Genomic DNA, 13,643 nt, shown 5'->3' on the forward strand with positions numbered 1-13,643 from the left:
AGCTAGCAATGTGCAGTTTACTTGAGCAAAATGCTTTGCTGCTGCAGGGTGTTGTTTTTTTTTTCTTTCTTTCTTTAAGATGAGAAATTTCCTCAACGATAAAGTTATATGAAATGAAAACATTGAAGCCAATGGAACAGCTCAGTGGATATTTGAGCAGGTGAGACAAATGAAAAGAAAAGATTGTGTTTGATTGTACCAAGACTATAAAATATAACATACATGTCTGCATCTCTAAGTATTTACCAAGGAATTGTGTAGGTGATCTCACAGGCATAATACTCAGTACCAGTAATTGCTTTGTACTTAAGACCTAAATAGATTGTCACAAATCTCACAAATTCTGAAAAGAGAGGCTGCTGCCACGACTCTGCACAAGGATTTCATTCATGTCTTTCATCACTAGTGAGACAGATACTCTCAAATCCTCATGCCAATTCGAAAAACATAAAATTCATTTTCTTCAGTTTTGTGCACAAAGTAAAACAAAAACAAAAACAAAAACAAATGTGCAGGAGAGACACTCGTCACACACCTACAATGGCTGTTTAAACAGACAGCTAGGTGACATTTTACGTCATTTTTTGGTGACCAAATAGTCAGATTTTTGTTTGTTTGATATTTCCTTTGGCTCAAACTTCCGATGGCCTGCTGCTATAGTATGAAAGCTTTTGATTAAAGCAACCATCTTTTTGGGCGTATACTCGTTCACCGAGTGCAAATACTGAATGTGGTTCGTATGAATGTAGAACTGGTTACAGTTGCAAAGTTACTAATCAATATTTATCGCTTTCTGCATGCAGTGAATTTTATATAGTGTTTTGTGTATGGATGTGTTTTATTAAATGTGTAAGGGATTGCATAGTGTACATGTATGTACAGGGTTCGATATTAGGGATGTCCAGGTGGCCAAGGGCCACTAAAACTCGATGTCAGGCCACCCGATTTCCAAAGAGGCTATCTTTTGGTGGCCCAATCAGGCACTTAATATTCAAAATTGATTGTTATTTTCCTTTTATTTTGGGCCACTACATTTTGGGGGAGGGGGGGGGGGGGGCCACCAAGATGCCAGTTTCAAAGATTTTACGGGCCTGAGCGGGCAACAAGAGAAAAATGTTAGTGTCGAGCCCTGGTATATGCCATATATTTTGAAAATGCGTAAGATTTCACAGATCAGCACTTGGTGAGACACCTTCACAAGTGCTTTAACTCATGACTGAAACTGAAACTTTGCAATCTTAAACTTCTCAATCTTTTGCCAGTCTGACCGTGCCTAAAGAGACATAAATTTGACCCATTTTCTGAGGAGCAGTTAATGCCTTCCCACCTGGGAACATCACAATTGCATTTTCTTTTAATCATTATTATGGGAGCCAATATTTTGGCAGATTTTTGTGAATATAACTTGACTTGCTATATTTGCAGAAACAAAGTCTCAGCAAAGCATGTGCCATATACAGTACAGTGATATTTCAGTTGAGTTTTAATGTCAGTTGTTCATAACTGGCAGTGTATGCATGTACAGGAAAAGAATTTTACTTCTTTATACAATTGTATATGAAGATGATTTGTAGGAACATTTGATTTTAATGAATGAAAAATATTTTGTTTTACTTTGTAGATTTGAGACAATGTGCATGTTGAAGTCATGTAAGACATACCAGTATTCGTCATTTGAATTGGTCTTTGTCAGCGCAAGAATATGATATTATATATGAAGAAAATATTCAAACTTTTGATGGATTCGTCCCATTGCTAGTGTTAAGATCCATGTGACACTCGTTTGGTATTCATATACATTTGCAAGGAATGACAATGAAAAACCACACATTGCCAGCACCAGTATTCTTATTCTTTGCTTGTGGCATCGAAAAGGAACATTTTAAAGTTTGCATCAAATCTTCCAAAATCCTCAGTCCTTTTCAGTTAGTGCTTTGTGTACCGTGTAGATGCACTTTGCATGACCAAAGTGTAGTTGTCAAAAATTGCTTGTCCCTACAGTCTGTATGTTTTTGCACTTATCTTAACTTTGATGAGATTAGATAAAAGGGTAGCTATGATTCAGGAGAAGACGGTAGCAGATACTATCAGAATGGGCATTACTTCAGGGATTCCAAATGGTCACCCTTTAAAGCTTTGTATGAATTTGTGCATTGCCAAGTACTTTAATACACTTTGCATCTTGGTGTGTTGACTTTGCTACAAGTCTGTACTTAGAAGAAGTCACTAACAAGCAGGGAAATGCAATGAAGATGTTAAGGTCAACTACCCTGAAGTGTGAAAACTACAAATTTTATTACACGAACTGCATATAAGATAAGATAGTTTACATGTATGACTTTTTTTCCCCAAGTTGATATGTATTAAGTTAAACTGAATTGTTATGCTCATCTGTAAAGTTTGTAAGCTTATTTCTTCTGTGAGGCTGAATTAATGTAGATGCTGTCTTGTATGAAAAGGCCTTTGTTTGGTTGTTTGCTTTATTTCTAGACACTAATTGGTGGCCTTGCTTTCCCGCACCTCTTGTATTCATAGAACATTCATGATATCAGTATAACATTATTTTCATCAAGTTTGCCCGTGGTCATCCAAGGTTTACATTGTCGGTTACATGCCTCATGGGAGACTTCTTTTCCCATTATTTACTCTTTGGTTTGCTATTACTTGCTAAAGCTATGAAATAGAAATAAAAAATCCAATCCCTTGATCCTATTTGCAAAGACAGGCAGCGTAAAAACACACGGTAGATACAAAATCTCTTCCAGCATGTTATAAAAAGACAGAGCTCATTGTATTTCAAGGTTTTTTGTTTTTTGTTTTTTGGCTGATCTACTTTTACACCTTGCCCCTTTGTCTTGTCCGTAGCTTGGTCAGTGTCAAATTTGTTGTATTCATTTCTAAGGCGAATCATTGTGAGGTCATGTCTCTTGCCTCCAGCCTGCTTGTAAATACCAAATTCCTGAAGATATTCGCAGAAGAAGGATTTGTTGAGTCTACTGTCAGAATGATTTTGCTCTTAGTCCGAGGGTGAAGGAGTGCGCAGGTGTAAAGCATGAGCAGCAGCAGGTGCATGTTCAGTTTTATGTTCAATATGTTGAATAGATGTGTAGTATACATTTTCACCATGTAAAATAATTTCATATGAGTACTGCTAGTGAGACAGAGTTCATTGTATGTCCAATGGTGGATCCATTTATCAATGTTGAAAATTAATTTGTGAAAACATACACACACACACACACACACACACCTGCTAAAATTGTATGGAGATTGTGGTGGTAGGTACTTTCACTACATAGACTGATGTGATGATGTACGGAAGTTTCAGTTTTAATCGCTGACATGTGTACTATACCGTCAAGCTCTATATCTAGTGTCAGAGATATTTCATTTGAAACAAGAATGTGCAATTTTAGTTCTCATCACCTTTCTATGTGCAGTTGAATGTTTTAGCTTACGACTTTATCAAAAGTTCTAAGATATATTTTACCATGGTACAAGTTTTTTTATGTCTTTATTTTTTTCTTCTTATTTTAGTAGTGGTGTGGAAATGGAGATATTTTACAGATGTAGCCACAGGTAAAAGTGTCACAAATTTTTACCCTAAGATGAGGGCCAGAGGTGGAAAACTGTTTTCATCAATGAGGAGACCAGGCTGTAAAATACTTAGCAAGTGAATCAATTTACAGTGTATCTATATCTCATTAATCCAGGAGTGTGCAATCTGCAGTTAAGCCTCTCTTTCTGTGCAGGGCTAATGCATTTGTTTCATTTCGAATGCTGTGCCAGGTTCATATTGTAGTTTTTTACATTTTTTTGTTCAATTTTATCAACAGCCTGTCCGTTCACAATCTTGATGGCATATTACCCTGAGTGGGGCAAACCCCAAGAGGTGATATACTCACTAACCTATAGAGGGTGAACTATGTAAAATTTCTGTGATCACAAGGAGACGGTAGCTGTGCGCCTCTTAAAGGTGTATAGTCCCGGTAGTGTAGAGGGCGCTGTTGATGATACTGCCGATCACCGTTAGTATTGATACGAAGATTACCGAAGTCGAGCTGTCATCAAGAGTAAAGTGCGTAGTTGTTGCTAAGTAACGTTGCCGTCGTTGTCTTCTCTGCGCATCGCGCAGTCTGTAGTAATGCCAGGGTGCGTGCATATGTGCTTGTTATTATGACATCACAAAACAAGTTTGCTAGAGCTGTCATCCCCCTCAGCCGAATCATGAGCCGAACTGTGATTGGACCACTGACTACAGTGAATCGGACTTCTTCGGACTCGGGGGAAGTGGGCCACAGCGTAAGCGCTAAAGAGGAGTCGATAGTGTAGGTCTCTATAGGAAACTTGCGCCGTGCGCCCGCGTACGCATTTAACTAAAACACCGGGACCATGCGCCTTTAATAATGGCAGACTTTATCCCAAGAGAGGAAGTGCTGCATGCCTTCTACAGTTGCTAAGAGGGGCAAGATTACTCTTCTACCTGGCTTTGTAATGGCAGACCAGGCTCTATGGGCACTCACAGAACAATTGTACAGGGCGGACTGTGAGTTTGCACTCTAATACACTATGTACCTACCAGTAGTATCCTTTGGCTAAACCTCTTTTGATGAATTTACTGTTCATGGATTGAACAACAGAAAGCAGTGAGCTACAAAATGACTGAGCCGAGCTACTCTGCATTAAGTTTCATTTTACCTGTGTTGTGGTTTTTGTGGAGTTGTGATACTCGTCAAGTTCTTTTTAATGATATCTTCTTCAATCCTGTTTGTTGTTTCTCTTTTTTTTTTGTAGATGTGTTTTTTTGTTTTCTTATATTTTTCTATAGTCATTATCAAAGGTAAGATGCTTATGTGTAGTGTCATCACTTTTTAGAGGGTCTTTGTAGCAAACAAGTTTTTATTTTATTGTAGCACCCAATTTAGTGAGAGGGAAATGCGATGTAGTAATCTCAGCATTCACTGCTTAATTTAGTATTTTAGCCTTATTCTTGAATTTGAGCTCATTTCTTGAGGGCTGCTATTTTCATCTCTGCTAAACAAAGCACATATCTTGTTGGTATTATACTAAGCCTGAACAAAGAGAAAAAATGTTTATATGATATATGAATAAATAAGAATGTAATGAATTACTATCAATCATCTGCCTTGAAAAGAAAACAACTTCTAGAGAATATAGTCAAGAACACGCTGTCACATAACTATTGATAGTACAGCGTATATTATTATTATTACCTTTTCAAGTCCATTGAAGTCCCATTCCACAGACTTTCATTGTTGTTCTACTCTAATAAACAATGAGAATGTTACATCATGGACAGGGTTTTCAGGGGTTTCAGAGGGGGAAATCAACAAAATATTTCCAGTACTTTCCATACAGAATCAATGCTGGTACAAAGTTTGTCAACATTCTATTTGATATGGAGATCAGTGGGATTGCACAATACACATACATGTATCTGTGCACATTTCTGTTTTCAGTGTTAGCATATGTAAATTGCAATTGTAATGCATTGACTTAAAGCGCCAGCTGATGTACTTACATTTTGTATTTGAAATTCAGATGGGAGAGTCTAATTGAACAAATCTCTCTGAGGAGGAAAGGATGGTTTTCAAATTAATGTTCTTTGTGTCAAGTTGGTTTTATTGCAACCGAGTGGACATACTGCTCTTCTTCGACATACATTGTAAATGAATACGGCTTACTCAGTATTCTTTAGTAATAGCCATAATTTAAAAAAAAAAATCATTTCATGACTATTACTAAAAAACACTGAATAATCAGTGTTTTATCTACATCGAAGGATGACAGTTTGTTAGTCAGTTGCAACAGAAAGGGTAGTACGTGTACTTTTACCCGCACAACAACTGAAGTTTCTTCACGCTTTCAGTAATGCAGCACTTACTTTACTTTGTTGGTAGCTGGAATTATTCGCTCTATTTGTGACTTTTCTCTGAAATATGTCTAACAAAAGTGTATTGCATGTGTATACAACTTGCCACTCTTGTTGGGCATGCCATGAATATTAAACTACTTATCATTCAAAATTTACTTTGCACTGTACTACTGGTAGTACCTGTAGGAATGACAAGTGTTAGTGTGAGAAGTTATTTTTTATGTACTGAAACCTTGCATGCAGTGAATTCAGTAGATCATAGAGATATGAGTATTTTCAGTTTGGTTTCAGGTTAGTAGCTGTCAGTGCCTGCTTAGTGAAGTATTCAGGAAAACATTCCAGTCTGACAGAAAATGAGAAAGAAGAGGAATAAAAATACATAATAATTGTAGTTGCAGATATTACACTTGTTTGGTATGTGTAAACATGTCTGTGTACACTGTAAAAATGATATGATTCAAAGTGTACTGGAAGTGAAGTAAATGATACACAAACTACAAAGAGGTATTCAGTCTCACTGTCTATGTCTGTCTGTCTGTCTGTCTGTCTGTCTGTCTGTCTGTCTGTCTGTCACTATTAACTCGGGGGTGGTTTTGTGTGGTGTATGAATGAACAGAATTGACTGGCAGAATTAGTCAAACCCGTCTGGCATGGGTCAGGGTCATCCACATCTAACATTGTGGATATATGCGACGGATAAACTGTAAATGCGTCTGTTTGTTTGCATGCTTACAATGTATTTGCCCCCTCCCCCTTCCAGCACACACCATGTGGGCAGTTCCACTTATTTCAAAATAAGACATGAGACTATTGACCACCCTGTGTCCAAATCTGAGTACCCATTATAACAAAGTCCTTGGGACCGCCAATTTTCTTTCATTATAACTGTGTTCGTTACAATGGGAGTGCAATGTACAGGTGTATACCTGTAATCGAGGGGAAAAAATATTGCAGGTACAATATACCATTGAAAATCCTTCCAAGTGTAAATGCTGATATTTTCACACAATTAATTTTTCGTACTCATGAGCAGCTAAAAACAGATTATTCGCTTGTTCTTGAATTAGCACTGCACAATTGCTTTATAACTTGTATGTTTCATCCATTCGCAAGAAAAGTTGTGCTGCCCGATCTCATTGGGTCAAAGATACTTGGAGAGTTATAAAATTTTTAAATTTATTTCATTTTATTTCATTTCACAGAGTGAGGTTGAACATTCATTAAAAAAAAATGAATTTTCATTTCCAGGGCCTCACTACGGACTTCTATTGCAACCGATTGACAAATTGCCCTTACACTGACATAAATAAGCACTAAATTGATCACCATTTTAGTAGCAGCCATGACAACTCTTTTCAATTTGTCACGACTACTAAAAACACTGATCAATTCAGTGTTTATGTCGATGTAGGGAAATTTGTCAACCAGTTGCAATAAAGAACAACTCGATGTAAGAATTTCATCAATTTGAATTGTCAAAGACTATCGCTTCATATATAGTACACAATATGTACATGTACAGTGTACGTTATGCAGGTGTTTGGGTAATGTTATGCTAAATGCGGCATTTACACACTACACACACACACACACACACACACAAAAGAAAACAAGTATTTCATTCCAGCGACAAGTGGTGAGGGAATTAATAACCTCCATTGATTTTTATTTCATTGATAACAAATTCATTGGCTGTACAATTGTATGTACCCAAAGTTGGTCACAGCAACAAATGACATGGACTCAACCGTGTGTGCCAACATCCAATATTTCTTCACTCTCTTATTTACAATTCCATAAATTTTGCGTCTATAAAATTGTGAGCATTCTATGTACACATTCCTCCATTCGTTAAACTGAAACCAGTGACGTGAACACCGAACCGACATACAGGATCGGCATAAAATCCAAAGACCATGCTGCAGTACAGTAAGGTATCGTATGATGATAAGTACCTCAGACAAAAAAAATAAAATAAAAGAAAATACAAATGACAATCCACAGTTTGCGATGGCTGAAACTGGTTTCAGTTCAAATACATGTCACGTTGGAAAATCTTCAAACTGCAGGAAATATCAAAAGATAGACGGTGTGTCTGAATTCTATAATTATATTCTCAGAGTGAATAAAATCACTTTGGAGATATACACGTACATGCAGTCCACTCTTCCGGCAAAATTTGTGATTTTCTTGCCATATTATTGATGCCGTGATATAGAGCTAGACTTGTATACAGTCAAGAGTATTTGTCCATGCACACAAGAAGGAGTCAAGGAGACTAAAATTATGCATGCCTATGAATATTTGGCACAAGGTCAAAGGTCACTAACACCATATAAGGTCTGTGGAGAGAGTCTGTGGGGATACATCCTGCTTCCTCGCAAGCAATGGATTACACACTCCATCTCATCCAAATAGAGTAAACCACATCCTTTTACATTGTACTATTGGTGCAAAACTTGCTATATAGTTCGAAAACATGTTTAATGTGATGTAATATAATAATCTGATCACATTTAACCCTAACTAGGCCGGGGGGGGGGGGCCTCCGAGGCCCCCCCCCTCGACGTTCCGCGCGATGTATCGCAATCGCAAAAAGCTATCGCCGCGACGTTTCATGACTTTTTTCTTTCGAGTCTCCTGCATCTTTTGACACCAAATTTGCGACGCCCGGGCGCGCGGTTCCGAAGTTACGCATAAATATGTACATGCATGTCAGACCAAAAATTGCTCAAAAACGTTAATTCGTGTACAATTTCAATGCAAACTGTGCTTACTGGCAAATTTCATAAAAGCAAGAATATTTTGGTGTTTTATTGATTAAAATCAATGAATAACATATTTTCTTGTTCGGAGCGATGTCGCGGACAAATTTCATCGAAAAAACAATGAAAAACATAAAGTCGAAAAAACAAAGAAATACATAAGAAATTCAAAAAACAATAAAATACTTAAGAATTTTTTCTGATGTCACAATTTTTTTTAATTACATTTGCTAAGGACACTAAAAAGAATATTTACACAAAAAACGTGCCTGTTTTGAGCTTTTTTTTTGTGATTTATACCAAATAGTCTGATTTTATGCATTATCATGCATAAATTAGCATAATTTAGCATAAATGATGATTTTTTGAAAAATTAATTTCATGGTATTTTAGATTACATCATAGGCAATATGTGTGCCAATTTTTGTCGCGATCGCGCGGTCGACGGCCGAGATCTGGAGGGGGGGCCTGGGAGGCCCCCCCCCCCCCCCCCCCCCCCCCCCCGGCTCTATCAACTACCTAAATAGCCCGGCCTAGTTAGGGTTAATGTGATGTAATAGTCTGATTTATTGATATCTATAAAAATTTCAGGCTAAATTCAATACCAACCTTTGCCCCTAAACACCTGTAAGCTTGTCCAGTGTAGAAGAATCTAATGCTTGTACAGTTCATTCTAAATACAAGTATTTTGAAGTGTGTTAATGGAAATTGGTGAACCGAACAGTTCAATACAGGGTGCCTTTGGGGGGCAGGGGGGGGGGGGGGAATACATACACTTTACTCTAATGCATCCACAAGTTCTTTATGACTTGCAAAGATGACGTCAGCACATGAAGATATGATATTGCTTTTGTCTTGCACCCAATCATGAGATCTTAATAGTTTTGCTTATATTAATATAATATTTATTTTAGATACTAGTATTAGGAGCATTTTTTTTGAATGACACTCATACACGCATGACTGTGTACATTGGGTCTTTCCCTGGTTGCTTTGGAACAGCAGGAATAGGATCAATATATTTCAAACCTCCTGGCTTAATACAGCTACGTATCATGGACAATAGAGCACTGTATTCAAGAAAAACAAAAACAAAACAGCATATCCAAAACTCATTCCGCAATCCCTGTATAACCAAGAAATTGCATTGAGACATTACACAGAAGAGGATCAGAGACTCCAACTCCAACTCAAAGCATCTCTTAAATAGGAGATTATACCACCTGGACCCCCCTAGCAAACTGGAGACTCTGATTGTAGGAACAAGAGCACAATTTTATGTAAATACATTCAATGGATGCCCACAGCATTTTGTGGCTACTGCATCCTTTGTAAGAAACATCTCCTTTTCCATCCACTGTGATCTGATATAAAATCATGCTTCATATGTTTACCTGTAGAATATTATTGGGTTTTTTTTTTTCCCCACAATGTTTTCCAATGCCTGTTTGCATCACCTGGAGACCTCTGCTCTCAGTCTTTGAAACACAAAGATACTCTGACCTCTTTCACATGATAGAAAAATCTCTCTTCTAATCAGCTTTGGACATCGTGACTGTACACTTGATTTGAGTAACATACCGGTAATGTTCTGACACTCAAATGTAAAAAAAAAAGAAAAAAAAGAGAAGCTCTTTCAGTGATAGAAAATCTCTCTGGTAATCATGTTAATCAATCATGATTATAATCTTTGCTGATTTATGTTTTAACAGTACAAGCTCCTGACCTGTCGATCAAACTTGCAAAGCTTGTGCTACCTCGTGCAGCACAGGCAGATTGCTTTGCATTTCAGGTGGTCTGTGGGGGGAATAATTGCAGGGTCGAGGTAATCTCTGCCTCCTCAATGCTGTTTTGGAGGTCAAGTCTTTGAGACAGGAAGTGTGCACCACGAATTGAGCAAATCATGATTTGAAAACACCTCCTGACCTTGATTTGGAAAATTCAGATTCTAGAATATATTGTGATGACAATAACTTGCTTTCAGATGCCAGCAATGTCTTGATTATACTAATGATTCTTCTAACAGAGATTATAATCACGATTACGAGAGATTTTTCAACTGTCTGAAAGTGGGGGGGGGGGGTACATTGATATGATAGTCCTTTTCAACAGTTTGCACGTCAAAGAGTCAACTCCCTGTCGTCCCCAGACTCTCTGTGAATTGAACAGGCCCCCCCCCCCCCCCCCCCCCCTTCTTCTTGTCCTACTTAGATGACACTCCAGACAGTTTGGGCCATGTGGCAAACACAGGCGAATATTAAACTCAAATGTACACCCTAACTGTTGCATTTTGACTGTTGGTAAGTTGCAAATCTTTATATTCTTGTTTCATCAGAATATAATTGCTGAAGACATTTGGGCTGAGGTGAAACATTCAGTCAGATAGGATTACAAACACACTCTCTATGTTTGCTTTGGATGCCATAGACGAGAAATCTAGAATATATCTTTATCGAATGAATGAATAAAATGTTTGATGACAATTGTAAGTCAAATCCACTGGATTACAACTGGTTGAAAGCCAAGCTATATTGGAATAATGATAATTATGTGTAAGGGTAGTCATGTGTAAATTGTACAAGCACATCAGATTTGTAATTCTCATAGTCTTATATTCAAACACAGAAAAGTGACCTTCATTTGCTAGTTATGAACTATTTTGCTACATTGTATGTGACCTTGTCAATGTGAAAATGCCTTTGTGATACCATGGGCCTAGTAAAAAGAAAAAGAATTATCTTTTTTCTTGCACTGATTGGCTAAAGATATGGTATACATCATCTAGTCCTATTCATGGAAAGTACCTTCTCTGATGTGAGCTGTGTCCTTGCAGTGGGATCAGCCTTCAATAATACCTAAACACTTGGGTGTAATACACCTAGATGCATCCATTAGTACTCCTGGATGACAAGGTATACTAACACTCTGCCTTTTCATTGGGCCCTGCCTTCATCATTACCCAAACACTGCTCGGCAATACACATACATTGTAGATCTACATGTAGATACACTCACTAGTACACCGAGATGCAGGATGTACACGATAGGTTAACACTCTGCCCTCCCAGTGGGCTCTACCTTCATTATTACCTGAACACTGATAGGTAATACACTGTATGTCTGGATATACCCATCAGAACACCTACAATTGTACATGTAGATGAAGATGTACATGATAGTGTAACACTCTGCCCTTCCAGTGCACTGTGCCTATGTCATTACACTGAACACTGATACACTCGTAGGTAACACACTGTATGTCTGGATATACCCATCAAGTACACCTAGACGAAGATGTACATGATAGTGTAACACTCTGCCCTTCCAGTGCACTGTGCCTATGTCGTTACACTGAACACTGATAGGTAATACACTGTATGTCTGGATATACCCATCAGTACACCTAGACGAAGATGTACATGATAGTGTAACACTCTGCCCTTCCAGTGCACTTTGCCTTTGATATTACACAAAGACTGCTGGGTAATACACCTACATGGAGATACACCCATCAGTACAAGTGAATGAAGATGTACACAGTTGGTTAACAAGGACGAATGCTTTAGGAAGGATTTAAATTCTGAATCTGTTTTAGAAGCCACGGGCTTTACAACTGTACCACAATGCTCAATAGCATTCTTGTACTTCAACTCAACATGATGATCGCTGCATTAAAGGGGAAGTCCAGACGATTATCAGCCGTTTCCCGTGTAAAGAACAATATTTCATGAACCTATTACTCTTTTCCCAACGAGAAAAGACCATCAGATACATTTACTATGATTTTTTTTTAAAAATAAGGTAATTCTTCATGTTCGAATCCGTCGCGAGCAGCCCTTCGTACTATCTGTCCCAGTATGCATTGCGCGTGACGTCACAGACTCACTTTCCTCAGCTGAGCACCGCGAGCGCAGCCCAGCTAAGCATCGATCTCCCATTGCACTGCTGACTGCGGCGCGGTATCTGCATGCCTGCCGAGGTCTGCCTAGTTGGCGCTACCGCAGGAGTCCGTACACTGTTTTAGGAGTGCTGTTGCCAAATGCTGTATTCCTTTATTCAAATGATCTTCGGTATATAAAATCCGTCAAAGATTAATGTAAAATAGTTGCAATGTTATAACATTTTCATTTTATTGAAATATTATATGTATTGTAATACTGCCGTACTTATTAGTGTCCACCCCATCATTTACAATTCATTGGCTATTGTTGTCATCAGAGTGATCAGGCATACATTTACGTCTGCTGCTGCCAAATGCTATCACAATCCGCGATCATTTTTTTCGACTTCTGAGTGTGAACAATCTGAAATCAGTCTGTCAATTTCAGAATTATTGCCTCTCTTGTTGTCCGAAACTGTTGAGTATGTCTGACGGTGGTAAATTACGACAGTATAACTTGAACTGCGGAAGAAACGCCAGCGCCAGCTTCATCATAGTACCGCCGCCGGTAACTGCGACCAGCAGCCCCATACACATAGCGTAATGGGACTGCGTACTGTAGCATTCAGGATCATGATAAGGTAGCATCGCGGATAAATATCAACTTAAAATCGGAATATTTCTTCAATTTGAAGACTTAACAGTAAAGTTAAAGTATTGACAACAGGCTTCGGGCACCATTTGGTTCTGCCAATAGTCCCTTTCTGTTCAAATTGATGACTTAATGTGACTCGGTCGAGAGGAACCTTGGAGAGCTACACTAAATTATTGACGGCCAGCACAGGCGCACCCACAAAGAGACATCTCTTTGCGCACACATCACACGCGCAAAATCAAATCCATTGACGACCGGTTATGCGCTGGCCGTCAAATCAGTGTAGCTCTCCCAAGCTCCTCTCGACCGAGTCACATTAAGTCAGTAATTCGAACAGAAAGGGACTATTGGCAGAACCAAGTGTTGCCCGAAGCCTGTTGTCAATACTTCAACTTCACTGGTAAGTCTTCAAATTGAAGAAATTTTTCGATTTTAAGTTGATATTTA

The sequence above is a fragment of the Diadema antillarum genome, unplaced genomic scaffold, assembly GCF_040938485.1.
Source record: "Diadema antillarum isolate AM-2024a unplaced genomic scaffold, OU_Dant_1.0 scf00000103, whole genome shotgun sequence".
NCBI lineage: Eukaryota > Metazoa > Echinodermata > Echinoidea > Diadematoida > Diadematidae > Diadema > Diadema antillarum.